This window comes from Equus asinus, chromosome 5 (assembly GCF_041296235.1).
Source record: "Equus asinus isolate D_3611 breed Donkey chromosome 5, EquAss-T2T_v2, whole genome shotgun sequence".
NCBI classification, from domain to species: Eukaryota; Metazoa; Chordata; class Mammalia; order Perissodactyla; family Equidae; genus Equus; species Equus asinus.
In genome coordinates, this window is record NC_091794.1 from 50,690,342 (window position 1) to 50,713,560 (window position 23,219).

The 23,219-nt window shown below is 35.5% G+C and overlaps 1 protein-coding gene and 1 long non-coding RNA gene across 18 annotated transcripts in view; one reads left to right on the top strand and one right to left on the bottom strand.

Annotated features, from left to right (window-relative positions):
- Nucleotides 1-1,958: 1,958 nt before the first annotated feature.
- LOC106834680 (EGF-like and EMI domain-containing protein 1) overlaps nucleotides 1,959-23,219 on the bottom strand; it is a 586,744-nt gene continuing 565,483 nt past the window's right edge. For 13 of the 17 annotated variants that reach the window (XM_070509525.1, XM_070509519.1, XM_070509515.1 and 10 more), the window contains 4 exons: nucleotides 21,674-21,763; nucleotides 20,446-20,574; nucleotides 17,558-17,686; nucleotides 1,960-11,955 (listed from right to left, as the gene is read on the bottom strand). The gene's annotated coding sequence lies outside the window, so the exon portion shown is untranslated. Of the gene's footprint in view, nucleotides 11,956-17,557; nucleotides 17,687-20,445; nucleotides 20,575-21,673; nucleotides 21,764-23,219 lie in introns of all 17 variants that reach the window. The other 4 variants (XM_070509511.1, XM_070509512.1, XM_070509516.1 and 1 more) reach the window with 3 other exon arrangements.
- LOC139045261 (uncharacterized) lies at nucleotides 12,812-22,938 on the top strand. Its single transcript, XR_011503292.1, has 3 exons — nucleotides 12,812-12,959; nucleotides 13,438-13,492; nucleotides 21,837-22,938. It is a non-coding gene; the product is annotated as an uncharacterized lncRNA (long non-coding RNA).

Below are 23,219 nucleotides of genomic sequence, written 5' to 3' on the forward strand. Positions count from 1 at the left end.
TTTTTCCTTATGCTGCATTTTTCGAACTAAGTATATATGGTGGGATAGCAGTACACTCTCTCGCCAACAAAAAAGCCACATGCATATTTCAATAAAATTGCATTATTTGGCGTCTACTGTCCACATATGTTCATTTGGCTATTGCCAGTCCAAGCCAATTATAGCCACAAGAGGAACGAGTGTTTGAAATTTAAGGAAGGAGCTCGACATTTTGTAAAAGAGAAGAGGCCTCCTGACAGGTATATCAGTCTTTAATTCATTTTTAATGCAATTGACAATTCCATAAATCATTGTTTCCCTCCCCCTACGTGCCAGCTTCTGTGCTGTAGAAGCCAGGAAAGAAAACTTCTTTATACTTTTGGGGGGGAGTTTAGAGCTAGGTAAGAATCTTGGCGTGGCTTTTAAGCATGAATAACTTTGCCATTAAGAGAATAAAGAGTGTTTCAAGCACAGAGAATGGCATGGATGTGTGGTGAGTTCAGGAGCAGAGCAAGCTCTCTGCTGTGGCTGGAGGGCACACGGTGGAATGAACATAGAAACGTAAATGGGAGCTGATGGTAGAGATGATGGGTATCTTGGTGCAGTCAAAGAGCCATCATCAAAAGTTTTTAAATGAGGAAATGTAAGCTCTAGCTCTGTGGATCCTGAGAAATGGACTATTACCTTCCTATAAACGTGAGAAGAAAACTTGATGCCCTCTTCTTAGCAAAGAATGTCTGTAACAAAAGTCTGACATCAAGTGGAAATAAAAGTAGGGGCAAAAGTTATCTGGAGATATTGTTGTAAGCCAAGAACCAAAGCATGCAATACTTTAGTTAGATTACTCAAGGGTTTTCTTTTTCATTCTGATCATTTTGGTTTTTTTCATTTTCTCTGAGGAAGATTAGCCCTGAGCTAACACGTGTGCCAATCTTCCACTTTATATGTGGGTTGCTGCCACAGCATGGCTAATGATTGGTGTAGGTCTGTATTGGGGTCTAAACTCATGAACCCAGGCCGCAGAAGAGGAGTGGACCGAACTTAACCACTATTCCTTGGGGCCAGCCCCTTCATTCTGATTTTTAAGAATCTGGTTGAGAATTCGGAGAGAACAAGGTATGGATGGAATTAGTGCGAATTTTTTTCATCTAAAGTTAACGTCAGTTAGAGATATGAATTGTTTAATTATTGCTTATATACATGTCAAGAAAAAGGGCACACATATGCATTTTTTTACACCAAAAATAATGGTGGTTGAAAAGGTGAGTAAATTCATGTGTCTTGATCAGTATGTGGAGTATGAACCTACTCTCATTTGGATTTACCAAAATTTTGTTACTTTCCAAAATTTTTGGTTATAGATTTTTGTCCTATATGGTAGTGTTTTAGAATTTCATTCACAGTACAGTCGAGAGCTTGGCCCTCAGAATCAGGCAAAGCTGAGCTCTGTCCCATTTAGGAGCCAGATGACCTCAGCAAGTTACTAGATTCCTTTACTTCTCAACTTTCTCAACTCGTAAAAAGAAAAATCAGATGTGGACTCATATCTACCAAATAATTATTGTGAAGATTAAGTAAAATGTTTGAAAAATGCTAATTGTGGTGTCTGGCATATATTAAGAACTTGATAAATATCATTAGCCCAATTATATAATTATTATTATCACCCGAAGATAAACACACGTAATCAGTTTGAGAAAAAACATCTGTAAAAACTACTTTATCTATAAACTGAGACAGTTGATTCACTGCATTTTACTTGATTAAATAATAATAACATACATATAATATTTTAGTGTTTAAGAAGTATTCCTTCATGAACAAATAATTTGGCACCGATGCTGTGAGTTAGAAATGATAAAATATTCTTATTGTTTACAAAGAAGAAAAAAAAGAAGAAAGCAGGATGAAACATTCAGGAAAAAAATACCTATATATGCCAGAATGGACCATGGAGCTGAAGGGAAAAGATAAACCTCTCAAAAAGATTAATTTGTCATAACAAATACTTTCAAATAATCAGAGTGGAAAAAATATCGTATCATCCAATGAGTTGATATTGTGAAATCCAATGATGGGGATCTAAGAAATATCAGATTGATTTAACCTTTTTTTATAGCTAGCTATTGATTTCTCAAGTTTAAACATTCATTCCAAAGTAAAATTTCAGTTATTCTTATGATTCTTAATACATACATTATCACGAAGAAAATACATTATAAAACATTTATTTAAAATAAGCACCATTTTTATAATACACAAGCTTGTAAAAAAATTGCATTATAAAGTTTTGAGTTCTCTGTTTTAAAAATTATACATTTATAGATTGAAATACACTCACCATATTTATCTATTATTTAAATTATTGATCAAGAAACCATAGTATAGACTTTGGAGCAACAGTTCTCAAACTATACGCTGGAAAACTTGGAAAAGTTTCCATTGCTTAGCTGAATAAGACCAATCCTTCTCCAAGTTCACGTTTGATTAGATTTTCTTTAACATTTTGACTGATAAAAGTTTTCCTTTAAAAACTTGATGCCCAATATTGTTGAGTCTGACAAAGCAAATGTCCAAGTATCATAAAACATGTATCGATAGAATTTCTCAGAAAGGCAATAGTACGTAATCAAACAGTTAATACATTTTGCGGTCATATATATTCGTGTTTAAGATTTTTGTATTATATATCTAGAATAGAGTTATAGTTTTCCTAAGTAGTACTGATTCCAGCTCATGTCATAGGATTAAATACTCCAATATTTCACATTCCACTTTGAGCATCACGATGCTTGAATTCTGCTTCCTGATCAAGTTTGATTACTATTGCTTTAGAAGTATACACATATTCAGAGTGTTCACTTTTATTTAACTATTCTAAATTTCCTTGAATATCTCTTTGTGGAGTCAGTAAAATAAAAAACAGTACACTTGATTTGTTAAATTTATATGGAATAGATTTATTGATAGCTCTGAGGTTTCCACCCCAAGTGCTCTCACACTAATGGAAAAAAGAATGCAACTTTTCCTTATGGTTACATGTCAGGCTATTAACCCATAATGCTCTTTGGAGGTTTCTTTGATACTTACATAATAAATTTAAGTGAAGAATTCATGTGTGTGTGGCTTAAATCTAGGAACTGTGCTTATTTTTCATTACAGAAGTTGATAGTTGTGGCAAATTAAGATACTGTTAAACTACGTAAGCTAAACAATCTTTTAAAATATAAAATGTGTGTAAGAAATTGAACAAAGAATCCTAAAATTCATATGGGGCAAAAAAAGACCCCGAATTGCTAAAGCAATCCTGAGAAAGAAGAACAAAGCCAGAGGCATCACAATCCCTGACTTCAAGGCATACTACAAAGCTACAGTAATCAAAACAGCATGGTACTGATACAAAAACAGGTGCGCAGATCAATGGAACAGAATTGAAAGCCCAGAAATAAAACCACACATCTATGGACAGCTTATCTTTGACAAAGGACCAGAGGGCCTACAATGGAGGAAAGAAAGTCTCTTCAACAAATGGTGCTGGGAAAACTGGACACCCACATGTAAAAGAAGGAAAATTGACCATTCTTTTTCACCATTCACAAAAATAAACTAAAAATGGATCAAAGACCTAAAGATTAGGCCTGAAACAATAAGTCTTCTAGAAGAGAATATAGGCAGTACACTCTTTGACATCAGTTTCAAAAGAATCTTTTTGGACACCATAACCCCTCAGAGGAGGGAAACAATAGAAAGAATAAACAAATGGGACTTCATCAGACTAAAGAGCTTCTTCAAGGCAAGGGCAAACAGGATTGAAACAAAAAAACAGCCCACTAATTGAGAAAAAATATTTACAAGCTATTTATCCGACAAAGGGTTAATCTCCATAATATATAAAGAACTCACACAGCTCAACAACAAAAAATCAAACAACCCGATCAAAAAATGGGCAGGGGACATGAACAGACATTTCTTCAAAGAAGATATACGGATGGCCAATAGACACATGAAAAGATGCTCATCATCACTAATCATCAGGGAAATGCAAATCAAAACTACACTAAGATATCACCTTACACCTGTTAGAATGGCAAAATTATCCAAAACCAAGAGTGACAAATGGTGGAGAGGCTGTGGAGAAAAAGGAACCCTCATACACTGTTGGTGGGAATGCAAACTGGTGCAACCACTAAGGAAAACAGTATGGAGATTTCTCAAAAAGTTAAAAATAGAAATACCTTATGACCCAACCATCTCATTACTGGGTATCTATCCTAAGAACCTGAAATCAGCAATTCCAAAAGTCCCATCCACCCCTATGTTCATCGCAGCATTATTCACAACAGCCAAGACATGGAACCAACCTAAGTGCTCAGCAACTGATGATTGGATAAAGAAGGTATGGTGTGTATATATATATATATATATATATATATACAATGGAATACTACTCAGCCATAAAAAAGGACAAAGTCGTCCCATTCACAACAACATGGATAGACCTTGAGGGTATTATTTTGAGTGAAATAAGCCAGACAGAGAAAGACAAACTCTGTATGACTCCACTCATAGGTGGTAGTTAACATATAGACAAAGAGAACTGATCAGTGGTTACCAGGGGAAAGAGGGAGTGGGGGGAGGGCACTAAGGGTAAAGTGGTGTACCTACAACGTGACTAATAATGATGTACAACTGTAATTTCACAAGGTTGTTAACTATCATAATCTTTAAAAAAATATATAAGATGTGTATAATATATACCAAAGAAAGTATAAAAACATTTAAAATTCAGATTATTTTTCTTGGGAGGCAGTGAAATCATTACAGGACCATGAACCTCTCACTGGCTTCTGTTCCTTATATCTGAATTTAACTACCGCTTCCAGGTATAGAGTGGCTATCTAATAAATGGCGACACTAAAAGTTTGGAAGTTCTGTGACACTAAAGCTAAAATTCAAAGGGATTTGTGTAAAGCAAAGTTCACTGACCCTCCTAGCCAAAAGAATTTCTCACATGTCTTGAAAAAGGCAACAATCAAAAGGCAAAGATGAAAGACATAAGAGACCAGCCATAAGAGATGAGCAAGTCATGCTTCTGTGACTTATTCACCATGGGACGTAATTCTCTGAGCTCAGTTTCCTTGACCATCAAACAAAACGACTGGAGCTTTAAGGTCTTTCCCAATTCTGAGCCTCTATGATTCCAAGTATACAAGATTCTCTGCTCCCTAAGTGTTGCTCCCTTCTTTTGTTTGGTTATCTAACACAAAATACAGCCTGTTTGTAGTATTTTCAACTATGAATGGAGGATGTATTTTAACCTGATCCTAGATGAGCTATAATTCATATCACAATTTATTAAACTTAAATTTAAATAGACATATGTAAAAGTCATGTAGAACTAAAGGTGTTTTTTCTGAATATTACAGTGTGTACATTTATTTGTAATAATCTGGAATTTTTAATAGAATTTTAACTGAAAATGTCTTAAATATATAATCTAACAGGAAATTCTCCATAACCTTGCACCACCAACAACATAAATATTTGTTTGTGTGTGTGTGTGTGCACACAGAGAGCTGGGGATAATTTATGTCAAACATTTAATAAGTGATGTGAGGATCATTAGCAAGAATACATAGATCGCAATAACTCTAGTATTACTAGAATCCACACACTTTATGACATGACAACTTATGAAACCATTTAGTGATTTGCAAAAAGAAATTATATTCATTCCACCGTGCTACTAAACATTCTCTCTGTGGAATTTTTAATGCATTTAAATAATCCCCATGGGTTATTCAAAATATGGTACATAAAACTACTATAAAATGCCCAGATGTTAGCAAAACTTTTGGTCTTTTATTTTCTAACATATATTCCTATATAATTTTTATAATATTTCCCTTGAAAAGAACACAGTTTATTTCACGTCTTCTTAATTGTCCTTAATGTTTAAAAAAGTACTTACTCAATTTCCCCTATCAATCAGACAAGCAAGAAAGGAAGATCTCTTTAAATAGATTCATCAACATTTTACTTCGCATTTTCAAAGTTCCATTTTGAGAAACACTTACTGGCTCGTAGCAGATCCAGGGGAAACTATAAAGTAATTTAAGCTTTGCTTTGAATTCTCTCAGGCAATTACTAGAAACACCATAAAAATCTGTGATCAGGGTATCCAAACCAAGGATATTTCTGAGGGCTCACTCAAGTATATATTTATTCCCATTTTTCACAAAAGGTGTTCCGTGGGACATAGTTTTTCCAAATGCTCTTCAAAAATGGAACTCCTGGTTAAACAATTTGGAGTTCTTTGCAAACTGCATCTTCTTATTCACAAATCACAATAGCATCTTAGCGCTCCTAACGTGTATTGCAATAAAGTGTAATATTTATCTCTGTTTAACCCAGAGTTTCCCAGTTGTTGGTGTTGTTATTTGACTATAAGACCCAAGATGCTTCCCTTTTCTCCTTTACTAAGTAATATAAATTTGAAATTCCAAGGAACCCTTCTTGGAAATACTGCTTGAGTCCTCAAGGTCTTGGAATTGTGATTGCCTCAAGGCCAGAGTGGAGTCCAGGGAGAAGATATGTCGGAAATCCATGAGAGTTGTTCAAATAGAATTATACGTTTTATCAGTATTTCATGGAGCAAAATAAGCTTGCTGATTGATGTTTTTTCAGCATGTTTAGAAACAGGCTAACGGGGAAGAGCTGCCACCGTGATATGTGGGATGCACTTAGTGCAAAATGCCTGCTCTTCCAGTCACAGGATCCCAGGGAAAAGTAGAACTGTTTAAACGTGAAAAACCTCTTTGTTTCAGAACTGCCTAGCAAATAGGAAGAAACTTATAGAAAGCATATTTTCAAATAATCAGAGTGCTCATAGAATATGAAAAATCTCACAAGGGCAGGTAGTACACGAGTTGAGCTATTCAATTAGACCAACAACTTGCATTGCGGACTCTCAATGTAAGTCAATTGGCATCAAGATGTTCTTCCTATATTAAAAGAAATAATCTTTGATGATTGTAGCACAATAGTGTGAATGTAATTAATGCCACTGAATTATATACTTAAAAATGGTTAAGATGATAAATTTTATGTTATGTGTATCTTAACCACATAACCACAATCAAAATAAAAAAAAAAGAAAGAATCTAATCTTGTTTTGAGACACTATTAAAATAGCAGGGTATTTTTTACTGTTTGGGAATTACCTTGTAACAAAACCAGATTCCTAAAAACGTCTAAAAATCCTCTCTACTAGGAAATATTTAGCTTGACCAAAAGAGAATGCAGTAATGGATGCTGAAAAGGATGTGACGGTTGTCAGAATAAGAGAAATACTCTCTTTTTTTTTGCTACTTCCACTACCTAAATGCCCATGCCATTGGGGCTACAATAATAGATTTCAAAGTGGACTTCCCCTTTACGTTGCAAAAAATAATAAAATTTTCTATAAATGTAAAATGGTATTTCATGAGTTTTTAAAAAATATTTCATTTCCTGTGGTAGCATTAAGAGTAACACCTGCTATGTGGATTTTTTTAAGGTTGGATAGAATACATTTGATTTCTCCAAGTGTGCATTAATAAAGGAAAGTTAACAAATGTGTGAGAAATAGACTAGGGTAGGATTAAGGAACTATAAAACGCACTGCAAAGCTGAGAACGTTTGAGCGTTGCTCTTGTTGGCTAACATCACCTACAGCACTGCAAGTTTATGAGGGCGGGGAGGGCAACCATTTTGTTCACCGCTATCTTTTTCATGCCATCAACGGTATCTAGTATCGTAGACACAATAAATATTCTTGAGTGAGTTAGCAAATTCAGGATAGAGTTAAAATACAGAAAACTGTTTTTTAGGCAATGGTTTAAAAAGTGACATTAATGAAGGCATTTTTCAGTCAATAAATGATCTGAAATATTACCAATTGACCAGTTAGATATCTAATCAGTCATAAGTTCCATTATTCATCAAATACATGCTAAACGCTCACTACCAAATTCATCTAAACGTTACAAATGGAATTTTACTCACGAACCAATGCCCTACGTTTCAAGAGACCAATATTGTCAACACTTAAGCATCTAATATCCAATTCCTCACATGGATCTTTTCGTCTGATGGATTATTGTTGAACTTTTCTCATGAAGTCTGAGTAATAAAACTCTATTTCATAGATTCTTTTTCAAGTAGAGGCATTATTATGAAATCTTCTATATCTTTTAGGATAGCCAGTGAAAGAATATTAAATAAAAATGTTAGTATTAGTTATTCGAGTTAATTAATATTCTTCAAAATGTGAACTATTTGTTCACAAACATTTAAATGAGGAATGATTAAATGGTATTACACGTAATCCTGACAAAAGGTGGAGATGAAAGAGTATGTCAGTATCTGGAAGAAGATTAAAAAGGGTATCTACTGCTTTTAAATAGATTTGCTAATTATCGGTTTTTGTGGTTTTTGATTTACAAAAATGACAATCTAAGCAGGAAAGGGAGAACACAGTTTCCACACGATCAGCTAAAAGGGTCAAAATTTTGGAACCACTTTGAAATCTGTTTTAAAAGTTCAGCTACTTTGATTTTATTTTTTTCTGCTGCAGAACCATGAGAAGTTATTTTAACTGAATTGCATACGTAACTCCTAGAGTGTAGACAGTTGCGATTATTTGTTCACTTCATCAAAATGCTTTTTTAAATTCTTGCTACATCTGTATTACCAGGTCCTGGAGAAACGAAGGTGAAAGAGGTCCAGGAGAAGCCAAATCCTCTGTGCTATGTCTAACAAAGGAAATGCCATTCTTGCCACTAACTCTTGGAATGATTTCCAAGTTCTCTAAAAATAATTTAACCTGTGTCAAATAGCTGTGTCATCTGGAAAACTCAATAAATGAATGTAGAAAGTTAGGAAGAGTAGAGGGAAAGTTAGGTGTTAAACTGAAATGGTATATCCCGGGCATGTGAGATCGATACTCCAAATTAGCCAGCACACTTCCATACATCTGCTCACTTTTCTTTAAACTTGAGAGATATTATTGCAGAAAAGTGTAATAATCCCCACTCTGTTCTTGTATTTCGAATGAAAGATCCTGAAACCTCACAGCATAGGCACCTTTATGAAGGCATATTATGGGTGGATTAATTTCTCTTGGGGTCAGCATTTCTACCTTCAGAGGGGGAGATTATATAGGGAGGAAAATTCAGAGAGGTAATATAAAATATTTGTACCCCATGACGATGATAGTAATTTGACATTGAACTTTAGTTTTAAGAGGACATGCCTATTAAATTATGCTTCACTTTAAACAACAGTTGAATTCTCTAAAATTTTGCACAAAATATTTCTTGGTAGCCAAATCCCACTTCACTATTCCTAAATAGCTGTTCCCATGTGGAAAGCTCAGTAAATCCCCATAAATGTAAGAAGTATGCTTTATTTATTTCTTCAAAAATGTGGGTCACTGTAAACTATTTTCTTAACTTGAAGCATTTTTAACATAGCAGTCATTCAAAAATGAATTTTGTAATTCTATGATTTTGCAAGGAAGTTCTGTTTTATAATTTTCCGGTTGTTAAATTATTTAAGATGAACATTTATTCTATGCTGGTCCATGAATGAAATGTCATTGCCTAGAACGATTTTCAAACATCTGCTAGTGTCCTCAAACGGAAGAACTGGAATATTTTTGGGAGGGATGACTTATCACATGGCTATTAACTTTTGCAGGGCACCACCTAAATCCAAAGTTTTCAAGGCGACCAAAAGTAAAATGGAAACATTCTGGATTTTAAACATTGTTCTATTTTCTTTTTTGATACAAAAGACAACCTATAAAAATTTTTTAAAGAAAAAGTGTTACAGTGACTTGCTCTAGTTCCTGTTGACTGGCGTAAGGATGAAAGCAAAACAGTTTGTCTAAGGGGCCATGTGATAGTGCAAACACAGGTTCATGCTCCGACTTTGCCTGCTCACTCTCATAATTTGTTTTAGAGCTTGGGGTGGGAAAGGGAATGAAAGGAGATAATGTATGGTCCATTTGCTACTTGCCAAGAACTGTGCTTAACATTTTACACATGGCTTCTCATTATAAAGAGTTAAGCAGCATATAAGGGAAAAAATTCAACCAAAAAAATCTCTTACTCTTTATTTTTTCCTGCCAAATCTAGAGTTTCTCATCTGTCTTAACAGGAGACAGCATCTCTAGTAAGAAGGAGAGACCTGGTTTCTTGCTTTTTTACCCCGTTTCCAGTTACTGTTTTTTAAAGTCTTGAAATGAAGAGAGTCCAGCAGTGGATGGCAGCCCAAGAGGAATGCTGCCTTTATATATCTTATTCTCTGTGCAGGTCACATGGGGATAGCTGAGAGAAACTTGAAAAATAATTTAAGGTCAGGAAATTGAGCGAATATTCAGAATAAAACATAGTTTTCAATTGATTTGATAAAAATAGTTAAATTTAAACATAAAAATAAAACTTGAATTCCAAATACTATAGATAAAAAAAAGGGATAAGTTGATTGCAGCTATTTTAAGACTAACCCAAATTTATAAGTAATTTCTTAGAAAGTTGTCTAATCAAGTCCTTTATGTCATTTAATAATATTAAATCTGGCATGGAAGCCTATTATAGGTATGCTATATCTCTGTTAAATGTGCTGAGATATAGGAAGAAAAAATGTTAAATAAAGATCAGAAGCTATCCTGAATTGATAACACGAAGTATTTTTCATAAATCCTCAGTCAATTCTATCCTAAATCAGTTTTGATTTAAAAGCTACTCTAGACGTTATGCATAAGTCAAATGTCTAGTCATATAATTTCAATATTCTCTATTTTTATCCCAATAAGGCATGGGTTACATGAGTAACCACATTTCCAATCAAGAAAATTATTGTTCTTTGATGTGAATTAACCTAGTAGTCTGAAATTTCAAATGCTTATAAGCTACTTGAGAACAAAATTTAATCATATTTATTGCATTATCTTTCTTGGGCTTATCACAGGGCTTATGCTTCAAACGGCTGTAGAGCTGACGTAAATGATGAGCAATTTGGGTCAAGATTACCAATGTGGATTAAAAGCCTGATTCCAATCAGGCCCTACCCTATGGGAAATTGGTGTCCCCCAGAGCAGACTAAGCACTGGCCTTGATCACTTTGACCCACTTTCTTCCTGTCTGCTGACCAGTGATGGGGAGAACACCACTAAATATTTTGATGATTCATCATAAGTGTGCACGTCATAGTTTTACCCTGATCTTTATGTGGCTAAAGTCTTAATAGTCTCCCACACCAAGAGTCATGTTTGAAATACAATACATTAACAATCTGAAGCAGACTTAGCTGTGAAGCAGGATACTGAGAATAAATAGATGAAATTCTAGACATTTCTAAAGGGGACTCAGCTACTTAATGGCCACTGAGGTCTTCAGTGAATAGGTGTGAATATTTCAGTGCAGTCCAACCTGAACTGAAAAGCAGTTTTTACTTCCAAATTTAAATACCGCCTGTGCATATAAAAAAAGAGGTTCATTTATTAGTCCAAAATGTTACTACGGCTGGGATCTTGAAAAAACATTCTCTTTTTCTTAGGCATGTTCTTCAGCAAAAGGAAGCTGGGAAGGGTAGGCTAGAGAATGGAACTTATGCTTGGAGGCCATAAACTTGAGACGTCCTGTTTTTCACCTCTCAATAGGCGAAGCTGGGCTGAAGATGGTTGAGTAAGTACATTTCTCTGCCAAAGTTAAGATGATGAACCGCGGGTAACCTCGGCAGAATTCTATTCACCCACTGAAAAGCTGTTAGTGTTTGGTTATTGAGGATCGTCCAAACCATTTTCCTCACAAGTTGGACCCATTCTCTTCGAGGGGCAAGTGCAGCTCCCGTTGCGAGGGCTGCAGGGAGCTCTGTGGACACATTGGCACTTCACGGCACTGTTAGGTCCATACTGGCCTGACCTGCATTCTGTGAGGGAAAAGCAAAAACAAGAGCAATTCAAATATGCTTTTCTATCACACCATCTTTTTACTACTATTTCTTGGAATTCAATAAGATAATGATAGACTTGTAAAGAATTCTGGTTAACCATGTGGTATCTTTTTCCCATGCTAGAATGTTACATAATAAAAGTAAGGATTTTAATGGAAAACAGGAGGAGGCTGGAGAGTGTCAAGGAAGTTAGTGACAAAATTGAAAAGAGGAGAAGACAGGACAGCAACTTATATTTTTAAAGTGCATTCTCAGAATTAGATTATTCAATAGAGTTTATCGCACTGGCATTGTGAGGGACACAGGGAAAATGGATTAGTTGTCTTGAGGTCAGAAAAAGGCAACAGTTGCCCAGAACACACAATATATGAAATTTGTTTTTAGGTTGAAAACACGATTATTTGTATTTATGTTGTTAAAAATGAAATGGCTTTAAATTCAACTCTTCTATCTCTTAAAATATGTCAAAAGGGCCATGGATCCCCTGTGTACCCACCTCTGTGAAATCCTGCTATATGTACTAAAGTGGTAGAACTATTTTTAAATTGAATTGCATTGTGAGTGCAACCAGTAGAGAAATGAAGAGTGGGGATAAAAAGTGTTAGCTTTATCAAAATAACTAAGTGTGGACTAAAAAGCTCCCCCCCCCCGCCCCCCAATATCACATCCCAGCCTGAGCATTTGGTCTTGGTCTGACATCCAGCAGAGAATTAGCAGAGAATTAACAGGTTCTGTTTCTGAAGAATTGTGAGGTTAGGGAGAAAGCCAAGCCCAGCCCATGGAAACAGAAAATGGGTTTATATTTCCTAGTCACTCAGGCAAGACCGGGAAGTAATTCAACTTAGCAACGTTTAAGGACCATAGAAACTTAATTTTGCAATAATAATAGTCACCTAGCTCTATGCTGTTTACCAACTGGGTTCCTAATACATTATCTCAGTTGGTTCTAACAAAACCTGTGAGGTCGGCAAAGCACTAAGGTAAGCTTTCTCATTCTAGAAAGAGAGAAACCAAGGTTTGGTATGGCTGAAGAGATCTTCTCAAATGTTATGTCCCTGGTACCTGGCAGAGCTGGATTTCTAAATTCTCATCTGGTGCTCATTCCTCATTTGAGGTATTAAGCACATGCAGAAGAAAGGCCAAACAAGGGAGTGGAAAGCTGAAAAGTGGAAAATTTAGAAATAATATAAATGTGAAGATACAGTTACTAGAGCAAATTCTGAGTCTTTGGGCAACATTTTGGTAAACATTTCTTTATTGCCTCAAATTTTTCTTTGCTGGGTTGGAGATTCACCTTAAAGTTGGAGTTGGATGCTTTTTGAAAATTTTTTGCTCTCTTGGCTAATGAAGGTAGGTTAAGATGAAGTCCAGCTCTCTTGCCTTAATTAACTAGTTAGATTTTAAATATGAGATAAATGGAAACTGATAAATCAGTTTTGTAATTGATTCTTTTTACAGAGGTTCAACATGAGCAAACAGTAATTCAATCCCTTCCCAAAGGAAGGAACATGAGGTAGGTAAAGGAACTTTGCAGATGATGTAAATGCCGCTCTGAAACTTTTCTTTAAACCATCAAACTTTATGAAAATTGAAAAAAAAAATCCTTTGCCATTTCAAATTTAACCTAACATACTCACCTCTGCCCAGTGTGTGGGAGGATTACTTAATTTGGTGGTAAGACCTAGTTTTCTTGTTTGAAAAAGTTATGAGTCAGGATCTCTCCTGAGCAGCTCAGAATCTGATTTTAATTTATAAAAATACCACATTTCATGTTAATAACGATGTGTATTTAAGACATCTGTTTGAATGTCTGCAAATGTTAATTTACCAAGGGGGTGGGGAAATAATCCAATAAAAAGCTGCTACATTCTTTTATGAATTAACATTATGGCTATTTAATAGGTCCTTTACCAGAGTTCAAATTAAAATGAGGTCTTTTATCTTTATAGTGCCTGCATAGACACAGCTGCTCACAGTTGATATTGCAGATTAACTGTGCCTAATTGAAAAGAAAAATGCAAATAAAAGACCCTGTAGTACATCTGTAGAGGCTGTGGGTACCCTAAAGAGCTCATGACAGGGGGAGCCTTGAGGTGCCCACCAAGAATGGACATATTAATACATAGGACCCAGTGTCACGTGACAATGTACTTGTTCTTGAAAGAGACTATATGATACGGGATTTAGTTCATAGACGATCCATAGAGTGAGGCTTTAATTTCCAGCCTGTCCATAAGCTCTCTTGGTTTAGTAGCTAGTTTTAAGCCACTGCTGAGTGCTGTCCAATAGAACTTTCTGTAATGATGAAAATGTTGTATGCTGTGCTATCCAACACTGTTGCCACTAGCCATATGTGGCCACTGAGCACTTGGAATGTCCTATGTGACTGAGGAGGTGAATTTTAAACTAAACTGAATTTAAATTAAGCAGCAACCTGTGGTTAATGGACAATGCATGTTGGACAATGCAGATAGACAACCAAAAGCAATTCTTTTCCTTTCTTCCCATTGAGAGGCAGTGGAGTGGGGATGTTAAACGTCTAGCTCTGGATCTAGATTGCCTGTGTCAAATCCCCAGTCTGTCACTTGCTAGCTGTCTGTCCTTGGACAAGTTACTTAACTTCTTTGTGTTTCAGCTTCCTCATCTATAAAATGGGAATAGTGATGATAATGAAGGCACTTACCATAAATTAAAACACCTGGCATATAATATGCAATCAATAAACATTAGTGGTTTTCTTAAATATTTAGATGAAACCACAAACACTATAAGCATTCTGCCTTTAGTGAGCATTACATTAGCGACAAGTGCACTGTGGCTTCACCAAGATGTTATGTGGATGTTTATTCTGACAAATTTAGTTTAGATATGACAAGGTTCAAGTCCTTCTATCTACCATGACTCCATGAAGAAGGCTGAAAAGGGAAGAATTCCTTCAACAAAAACGTGCTGAAGACTGTCATGTGCAAGACCTTGCTCTAAGATTTTTAATAAAAGATGAATAAACATGGATCCAATTCTCAAGAAGCTTGCAGTGCAGTGAAACACAAGGTTAGATATTTAAATGAAGCAGCTTTGCAATAAAGAAATGTCAGTGTCAGTAAGCTCCTGAGTTGGAAGATCTCAAAGAATTCCGAGTCAATATTTATAACCCTTGGCCTTACTCTAAAAGTCAATAAAAAAGGGAAGCTGAAGGGGTAGGAAAGAATATAACACTCTTGATGAGCCACTGCAGGTTCCTTACTCTGGAATACATACAGACATTCACACATACAGTACTGCCCACTAATAGGTCCAAAACCAGACTCCTTCGGTTCAAATCTTGGTTCTGCCACTTACTACCTTTCTGTGCCTCAGCTTCCTCATCTGTTGAATAGGAATAAGAACAGCAACAACCTCAAAGGGTTGTAGTAAGAATTAAATGAATACAAGCAAAGTATTTAGGATGGTGTCTGTCATCCAAAGAACGTAGCTTTGATTTATTTTTTCTTTTTATTTCTCAGAAGCAAGGTGGGGTGGGGGAGATGGTGCTGGATGAATAGTATTCTCCTGTAGTCAGTCTGGAAGGTTACCATGGCTTTCTCAGCATTATTGAAATCTCAGGTTCAGAATCATAGATTAGTGGTGGAAATGGAAATATCCTTAGTAATACGTAGCCTCAACCCTTCTTTTTCGGCAGATGAAGAAAGTAAATTCTGTGATTAAATGCTCTACTTAGGATCATAATCTATGGGAGAGTCAGTCCTTCAGGGCTATTGTGAATTATATAAAACCTTTTCCTCTAGTAATTTTTCATTAAGTTTAATAGCAAATGATGAGTCAACGATTCACTCAATCTACTTTCTCTTCTTCTTAAGACAGTCCTTGAAGATTTAAAGTATTACATTCTGGGTCAATATTTCTGTGAGTGGAAAGAAAAATAAAGTGTAAATCTCATTTCCCAAAGAATACCTGGGAACTTGGTTCTCAAGAAAACTACCTGGAGTGTACCTGAATTGTTTTAATTCTAGTGATTTCTCTGAATCACTTTTGTGATCAGGGTGTTTGCATCTCTTTGAGGTACTTACAAGGTGTCCTCTGTCAGTTGTGGTGCTGGTTTTGGGTGCCTGTCATGTCACAGCAACATACCATGATTAATCATCCTAAGGGTAATGTGATAAGCAATATTCGAGTAAAGTTTTTAGTATGAAAATGCTTGTATATCTCTACATAACCCAAGAGACAGAGGGAGGTTATGTGGGACTTTGGCTCATCCCAGCTTCACATCTGGCTCCAGTTCTCCCAGGTGGGAAGAGGCATTTTCCAGTTACTGGATGGCAGAAGGTTTCTCCTTCCCAGTCACAAAGTTAATGGCAATTGTCCCCAAACATTCCAGGTGAACACACTAGCAAGGAAAGAGAAATGCTAAAAAATTAACCCTTTGAGCTTTCACTGATGTACCTAAACTGAGGTTAAAGATACAATTTCCTCAAGATTGAGCCCAGATAGCAAGTGGGGTAAAATGAGATTTGTTGGTCAGAAGAAAAGAGGACAATTTTGGAATTCTCAGAAAGAAGTTTCATTTTAAACATGATTTCACTTTCAGGTCTTAAAATCGCCTTACTTTGACGCTTGTTTGTGCCTGTTAGAACGCATGGAAGGTTTTGAAGACAGAAACTTAAGAAAGGAGACTGAGTCTATTAGCCAAGTGCATTACTTTTAATATTTTTCCTCAAAATGTTATTTATTTAGTTACTGTCTGTTTCCCCAGAAAACTGTAAACTCCACTTATATTCCCAGAACTTAACACTAAATGATAAACGAATAAATGATTAAAGGATGGACAAGAGATACTATATGTAAAGCTCTAGCGACAAATGAGGATATGGTATGGGACTAATATATAGATCCTTTTTAAAAGCAATAACTTTGATTCCCATAAAGTCAAATTACCACTAACATTATATTATCATTATTGTGGTTGTAGTAACCATATGCACAACAGTGTACATAATCCAAACAAAAATGGGACTTCGAGTTATTTGCTGAGTCCTGTGTAGTTTAGCATTGCTTGGAATGGGCATGATCAGAGTCTTTTAGGGCTTTATAATGTTTTATTTCAAACTGAGTAGCCCAAATTCTCACCTCTATATCTTCATCTATATTCACAGCTATCATAACTTTCTAGTGATAATGTCTAATTCAAGTCTTTAAATTTTTTTGATAAAGTCTTTATATCTATTTCAACACTATTGAACCCAATACATGGCATTCTTCTAAAAGCATTTAATAAAATGTTTACTCTCATTCAGAGGTAGAATCCTTGTCCATTGAAGACTAACAGCATTAGTGGTGTTTAGAGATACTAAACGATTTCATTTAGGCAACAATAAAATTTTTGGCCAATCAGCAACAAAATCAGAAGGGATCATTATTATATTGGCTATAGAGTGAATTCCTGTCACTTTAATGTCGCAGTGGTAAGATAAGGTGATTATTCTATGTTTTCATTTGGTTTACACGTTTGCTCTCAGATGGAAAAATCTCACAGTCACACAGGATTCCTACATTCACATGCTTAAAAAAGCTCTGGCTTTACCTTTTTCACACTGGCTGCCATGGAAACCTGCTGGACAAATGCACTGTCCACTTGCTGCATCACAACTGGCTCCATTTTTGCAGTCACAGATGTGAGCACAATTCAAGCCATAAAATCCAGGAAGGCATGCTAGAAAATGGAAATGTCAAAATGCTATTTTGGCTTTAAGAATAAACTGAAGGAAAATTAAAGGATATGCTCTAGGTCATTTGTTTCTCAGGACCAAAGGAGATGAGAGCAGAGAATTGGAAAGTAAGGAAAAATTCTATGGAGAAGTATATTGACAATAGTTTAGTCATACAGATAAGGGAATATATAAGTGTCATTTTCTACAACTAGTCTAGAAAAATTCATAAGAAAATTTAAAATAGTTTCAAGTAGATAAATTTTATTTGCCATGCAATGCTATAGTCAGCCAAAGACTTCAACAAAATCTTCCATTAATCTAAATTCCTAAAAAAGAAATGTCTTTAAACTTCAGATCCAGGATAAATTTAGTGAGAATGGTTTGGGATTAAATTCTTTAAATAAATAAGAGAGTATCTGTGAGAGGTGATTCATACAGCTCTTGATATTTGAAGTCAAGGAACGGATGACAGAGGTGGGTATGAGGGAAAGTGGGGAGAAAGAGAAGAAAGGAGACAGCGAATAAAAAACAGAGAATATGATGCATATACATTAGCTTAACAACTTTCAAGGAAGTTAGATTTTAAAGTCAGTGAAATTTAATCTTTGAAAAACTTCCTTAGATGGCCCATAAAGTACAGTATAGAATTGTCTCTTAGTGAGTCCAGTATAACCTGTTTTTCCTCCATGGTTGGAGAAGATCAATATTTTTGTGGCTGAAGATCAGAAGAAGTAATTGGTTTACACTTAGAGACCATGTAGTTCTTTGAATCCTAAAATTGTCACCTGCTGGGGGAGATGCTCACCCTGAGAGAGCTGTGTGAGAGCGAAGCTTGACTGCAGACAAAAGATTCCCATTTCCTATCTTGAGTTTTCTCCAGGGCTGTGCTCACTACTCACCAATGGAAATAGGAGGGGGATGACATTTCCTTGCCCTTCAATCATCCTCTCCTCTCTCTCTCTCTTTCTATCTATCCATCTCTCTCTCTTTCTTTCTTCGTTTCCTCCCACCTCTCTTTCCAGGCACCTGTTGGATTTGCCTAGGCTTTATGTGTATGACACTTCTTCAGCATGAATGGAGTTACTCAGGACAAAGTCAACATTAGCAAAAACTTGCATTCAGGGAGAGAAAAAGGAGGTAAAACCAAAAAGAGATAAGGAATAAATTATTTTGTATAATATATACTCCATATATTAAGGTATTAATATATATTCCATTTTATGATCTCATTATAACTCTTAAAAATGAGTAATAAAAGAAGATTCAGTGCAGGATTTCTTTTGTTGGTTCTTGTATAATCGTTTATGCAAATACATAAAAAATTTAAATCTCCTTTATCCTTCTTATTTTAATTATATATAAAACTGAGCTCATAAAGGTTGTCTTGCTTGACTTTTCCATTTCTTTAAATAATACTATTATTTTTTCACGTTCCCTGACTTAGAACTTTAGAGCCATCTTTGATCCCTCCATCTTCTTCATCTCCATGTCAAAATCAATCAAATACTCGATCAATCAATCAAATCAAAGCAAAATACAGTTAATTGGTCTCCCAGAATATTCTCTGTTCATTAATTTTTTATTCCAGTCCAGATTTCTAAAATCCTAGACTATCACTACAGCTTCCAACATGGACATTACTGATGGCTCCTTTTCCTAATCATCAATAATATACCTACTTTACAGATTTATTTCACCAGAGTGATGTCTCTTGTCTGCTCAGAATCTTCCTTGACACTCCACGGCATGTAGAATGAAATTTATGGGTGTTGAATAGATATTCTTTTCCTCTCTTTTACCTCTTGTTATTCCAATTTTGAAAACAAAATAAACAAGCAAAATCCACAAGATATTTGCTTCCATGTGCCCTGACACAAGAAACCTCAGAGTGCTTGGTGAGAGCCAGAGCTTTAAAAATGGGTCAAAACAACTGGGAACCATTTTAGATATTACTAAGAGCACTTCAGAGCCTTTAAAAGGTTCTTTACTTCTAAATAATTAATATGCTTCTATCTTTTGCCACATGCCTCAATGCTAAATGTTTACATATATTCTTCTCATTTAATTCCAGTGATAATCTTTAAGGTAAGTGTTATTGTTATTCCCTTTCTGTAGATGATGAAACTGAAGTTTATAGAAGTTAATAGTTTATACATATTTACATGGCAGCACCAGGCCATATATGACTAATCGTAGACTTCAAGCTCTCACATCTTAATCTCTTAACTGTGTAATCCATCAGAGCTCTCTGACGTCAAAGGCAAATTACTGTATAACTCTCCCTTTTCCTAATTTTAGCTGAAAATATTGAGTCCAAATGAAGAAATGATATAAATAAATATGTTCAAAGGGAACTTGAAGGCAGCTCTTTCAGAGGCTAGCCTAGATTAACTTGAGACAAATAAATAGCTTCCGTGTCTATATTTTCCCTAAAGGGACCCAGAGGAAGGAGAATTATTTTGTTCAAAAAGACCAGCAGTTGACTCCTCTGGGTATGACTACTCCAGGTGATCAAAACCACAGAATCGTGTTTTGGGTAGCAGTACCAAAAAGAATAAACAACTCCAATTGCTTCATCAGGGCAGTTGTCAACATCTAGAACTTAAATTAGAGCTATGAAATAGATTGCAAGAATATACACTAAAATATTAACAGTTGTTCTAATTTGATTTAATGTGAATGCACTATCATGATTTTAAAAAAATTTTAAAGCTTAAAACTTATCAACACCATAATATGCCCACTCATTTTCTCTGTTTACCATGTTCACAGTTTCTTCCATAGTTATCTTGAAGGCACCCACAGCTTCCAGAAAACCTGTTGCAAACTCCATTCTTATGACAGAAGCAGTTAAAATGGCAGCGTGGGCCATCATAACCAGGAGAACATTCTAGAAAAGAAACAACCTGAGCATTACTTCTGGTTAAGACAATGGAATTTGTAATGAGTTCAAAGACAGAAAAAACAATAAAATTAATGAAAAAATAAAAGCAGACAAATCATTACCTAATCTAATCGAGATAAAAGAGAGAAAGCATAAATATACAGAATTTTTAAAAAATGTAGAGGGCCAGCCTGGTGGCTCAGTGGTTAAGTGCACATGTTCTGCTTCGGCGACCCTTGGTTCACGGGTTCAGATCCCGGGTGTGGACATGGCACCGCTTGGCACACCAGGCTGTGGTAGGCGTCCCATGTATAAAGTGGAAGAAAATGGGTACGCATGTTAGCTCAGGGCCAGTCTTCCTCAGCAAAAAGAGGAGGATTGGCAGCAGGTAGCTCAGGGCTAATCTTCCTCAAAAAAAAAAAAAAATTTAGACTGACCATCAAAAGGAATAGATAGAAAAGTAGAATGCATATAAATATAAAAACCTAAATGAAATGGAAAAGTTAGAGAAGACGACTTACCAAAATTATCCTAATTTGAGGCAGAAAACCTAGACAGGTTAACTACAGTAGAAAAACAAGAGAAAAAATAGTAAAATAGCTTCTGCATTACAAACAAAAAAACTCCATCAGTCCTAGGTTTCACAGGGACCTTCTCTATAGATCAGATTATCACCTCACTACTTACACTAATCCGAAGTATTGAAAAAGAAGGAAAAATTAAGTACATTTTGTTGAGTATAGCATCAATTCCAAAACCTGACAAAAATGCATAAAAAACTACAACTCAATTTCACTTACGAATATTGATGCCAAATTCTTAAAAAAACATAAGAACACAGAAACCAACAGCATATTATAAAGTAATATGTCACAGCCAAGCAGCATTTATTCCAAAAATGTAAGGTCATTCGATATTAGAAAATTCATTAATAAATCCATCATATTTACCAGCCTAAAGAGAAAAATCACATTATTGATTCCATAGATGCAGAAAATTTAGTTGAAAAATAAATTTACTAAAAAATTCAGTGAAAACATTGAATAAATTAGAAAACGAATAGCTATATCTTAATATGAATATTAAAAGCCAGCATTTTACTTACTTGGGGAACAAAAAGCTTGAACCAATGGAAAGACAGCCCATGTTTGCTCTTGGATAGGATAAGTTAATGTCATAAATATGTTAATTCTCCCTAAGAGAGAGTGAACACAGAGGACAACAAAACAGTAAAAAATACTTGGCTTTTTTTTTTTTTTTGCATCTAGGCAATTTGATTATAAAGTTCATTTGGAAGAACAAAGAAACAAGAATAGCCAGGAAATCCCTGAAAAAGAAGAGCAATGAAGGATGGCTTGCCCTGTCAGTATCACATACATATAATAAATACTCCATAATAAAAATAGTACTGCATTTACACACAAATAGACCAATAGAACAGAGCATCCGGAATAGTATTTGATGAAGGCTGCATCTCAAGTCAGTGGAAGATAGATTTGTAAAAGCTACATTATGATAACTGAAAAGCCATATAAGAAGAAAATGGATCTGTTCTTCACACAATAGATCAGCAAAAAACTTTAAAAATGATTATAGAATTAAATGTCAAAAATGACATCATACAAGTATTAAAAGAAAAGATGAGTGAATTCCCCTAAAACTTGAGAATGGGGAATACATTCCTAATTATGACCCAAATTTAAAAAAAATAGAGGGATGAGTGACATATTTTATTACCCCCCCCCAAAAATACAAAACAACTTTGAATCATGTGGAATCTATAATCCAAAGATGCTCCTACTGAAGTATATCTCCTGAGATTCACAACCTGTGTGTTGTCCCCTCCCATGTGGAACCTAAGCTGATCTCATTACTTGCTTTACTCAATAGGATATGGTGGAAGTGATGTTATGCCATTTCCAAGTTTTAGAAAGACCTGGCAACTTCTGCTTTGGGAAGTCAGCTGTAACGTAAGAAATTCACTTATCCTGTTGGAAAAAAGGGCCATGCAGAGAGGTCTTAGATGCCTTAAGGAGTGTTATAGACTGTATGTTTGTGTCCCTCCAAAATTCATATGTTGAAACACTAATCTCCAATGTGACGGTATTTGGAGATGGGCCCTTTGGGAACTAATTGGATCATGAGGATAGAATCCTCATGATGGGCTTAGTGCCCTTATAAGAAGAGATGAGAGAGCTTAGACACGTGCTCTTTCTCTGCACGTGAGGATAAAATGAGAAGACAGCCATCTGCAAACGGGAACAAGGGCCTCCACCAGGAACCAGCTGGCAGCACCTGAATCTTCAACTTCCCAGACTCCAGAACTGTGAAAATAAATTTCTCTTGTTTAAATCACCTGGTTTATGACATTTTGTGTTGGCAGGCTGAGCTAAGACAAGGAGAAATAAGCCTTGTGGAGGAACACAAAGGTGGCAGGTGTGTAAATGAAGAGGTTATCTTCTACATTCCAGCCCAGCTGCCATCTGAGAGAAGAACCCAGTTAACCCTCAGAATCATGGGAAAGAATAGTAAACTGTTGTTTTAAGTCTCTAAGCTGTGGGGTGGTTTGTTACACATCAATAGATAACCAATCATGTGTCACACATGGCATAGGCAAAGTAAAAATACGAAAGACAAATTTTCTCAAATTA